Source organism: Nilaparvata lugens, chromosome 2, assembly GCF_014356525.2.
Source record: "Nilaparvata lugens isolate BPH chromosome 2, ASM1435652v1, whole genome shotgun sequence".
Classification (NCBI taxonomy): Eukaryota; Metazoa; Arthropoda; class Insecta; order Hemiptera; family Delphacidae; genus Nilaparvata; species Nilaparvata lugens.
Genome location: NC_052505.1, coordinates 87,002,006 through 87,004,759, shown reverse-complemented (window position 1 = coordinate 87,004,759; position 2,754 = coordinate 87,002,006).

The window sequence follows — 2,754 nt, the reverse complement described above, 5'->3', positions numbered from 1 at the left end:
AAAGATAATTATTTATTTATCCATCTATTCGTTCAAAATCACATATTAGAATGATATTGCAAGAGGAAAACAGGCATATAATGAACGTGAAGAATGATGTACAGTATTGTGTATGAATCAACATAGAACAGTACTGTGCGTGCACTATTAATAGTAAATTGAAAGCCATTTGAAATCTGTGACATTAATACACAATTGCAATACAATGAAAAAGGTCAGATTGATTGATTTTATTGTCGGAACTGATATCAGAGTTCCAGATTTCCGACTAAACAGTTCCAGTTTTCCAAACTAATCCGATGTGAAATTCGAAGTAGATTAAAAACAGATTTTTTCAAACTTTTTCCATGGTTAGGAAGCAATCGACTCGTTTATTTCAACAGCGTGTCAATTAAAGAGTGTGCATGACAAGTGAAGCCATAGAGTGAATGTGTACACATTGGAAAAAGATTTGCCATTGGAAATTGATAAAAACGGCACCGATTAAAAATTGATTGGAGTGCGACTTGAAATCGGACGGATCTGTGATTAGAGTGGGATTACGGTGACATCGTCGCTCCAAATTGAGTGTTCACTTTGGCAGCGATCGATAGCAGTGTGCTGAAGCCGGATTTTTAATTATAGAGAGAGACACGCTGGCACTAAACAAACACCTGTGCTCGGTGCTCTGATAGGATATGATACTAATGCGACAAGGCGGGGGGGTTGCAGTGCAGACGAGAGATAAGAGCTGAGCTGTTGAGGCGTCTCGGCCCAATTAGCGGCTTCCTGCCCGGTAATGACGTACCCTTCCTCTCCATCTTACCACAACCAAAACTTTTTACCTTATACCCCCTCAACCTCAACTTTTTATTCCTATTTTCTCATTCTTACCCTCTTCCTCCCTCTCACTTCATCTAACATTACCTTTACTTACCTTCACAGATTACAGGACTCCTCTCTTACTTACCTTTCTTCATTCAAAACTCATACTACTTGAACTCCCTTCTTATACTCTCAACCTTATCTCCTTACCTCTCGTTCTTTCAATGAATTATATTCGATTCAAATTCAAAAATTCTTTATTGGTTCTTCAAAACAAAAATATACAAAAAACAAAACGTTCAGCAAAAATATAAGAAACCAATCACCTGAAAGGAAAATCCTGTGCGTAGGTGAGAGTTGCTAATACAATTCAATACGAGTGATTAAAAACTCACATATTATGTATTTTGTCTGAAGTCTAAAGATTTCTCTCCTTACATCGCAAGATTTTCGTTCTCTTCTGTTTCTTTCCATTTTATTATTCATTGTTCAATCAAATTTCCTCCTCAGACTCTACGCTTTCTTGTTTTCTTTTCCTCTCTCAATTCTCTGCACCTTTCTCAATTCCTTAATAAGAAATAATCATCGCTTTGCAAATAAATATATTTTTCAGTTTCACTTCGTTTTTGTTTTCCCTTTTATCGTTATTCTAGTTGACTACTTTTCCTTGCTATCTTCCTATATTGCAGGCCATTCACTACCCGATATGTTGTCCAGTTTGTGGTCCGTTATCCGATGTTGGATCCGACATCGGACTGTAAATGGTTTCTTAGAAGTCTGGTCGGATGTTTGATCTAAGATGTCTAGTCGGACGAATTGTACCATCTATAAATTAATAATAATTAATCATCTATTAATTATAATTATTATTATTGGACCATCTAGTCGGATCTCACGTCTTTCAATTTACTCTTCCTTATTCTCATTTCTTCACTTCTCTTCTATTACTTCACTTTTATTTCCCTTCTCAATTTTTCATCATTCTTTCAACGCTACTCCTACGTATTTTTGCTCTTTCATTCTCCTCCTACAGTGATTTATTAGTAATTGCTCTCACATCCTCATCATCATTCTTTATCTACTTTCTCTCTCTTCATCTCATACGTCTCCACTTCCTCTTCCATTTACCCATACGAAAACCGTAGCAATACTGAAAGAGTTCGGCGATAATCTTTCACTTCGACATAGAATATTTTTCTTTCCCCCATCCCTCTCACACATTGATTTCCTACGTATTGCTCTCGTATCATCCTCCTCCCTCATACTGCTTTTTCTCCTTCCACATCTTCGTCTGCTGACCTCTCCTCTCCTCTTTCATCCTCCCTGATTCCTCTTTCATCACCCATCCAATGACCACAGCAACGCCGAAAGCGCTCTACGATAATCTCCGTCTAATTCGACCCCATCTCAGTCTAATCAAACCACCATCTCACTCTAATTCGACCGAAACTCCACCACTCAACTACACTTCGCTACTAACACCTCCCCGTCCAACCTTTTCAACCCCCTGTCTCACTCTACCCCCTCCACCCACCAGCATTCATGCTCTTCAAGCACAAAACTCTAATTAATTTCGTTGTCGGCAATCAACGACTGCCGCCACAACTTGTTCAGAGTGGAAAGTTCGGCGGAAAGTTGTACACTTGAACTTTTGGCACCACTCTCAACTTCTAGGTGCTGATACAGAATTTGTTCGCCTGTTATTGCGTCTGTGAAGATTAATCTTCGAATCAAATAGTGTATTTGTTTCTTGGCCTCAAAATTTTACAGTTTTTTTCAAAGTTTGTACTTTTTTAGTAGTTTGTGATTGATTTGATTCATTTTTAAATTAAAAAATCCGTGTTTTTTGTTTGTATTGGATTCTAAATTATTCATTTATTTATTCAGCAGAGACAGAAACACACAATTACTGCTCTATTCCCGAATTTTTATTGAAGATTCGTCCAGGAG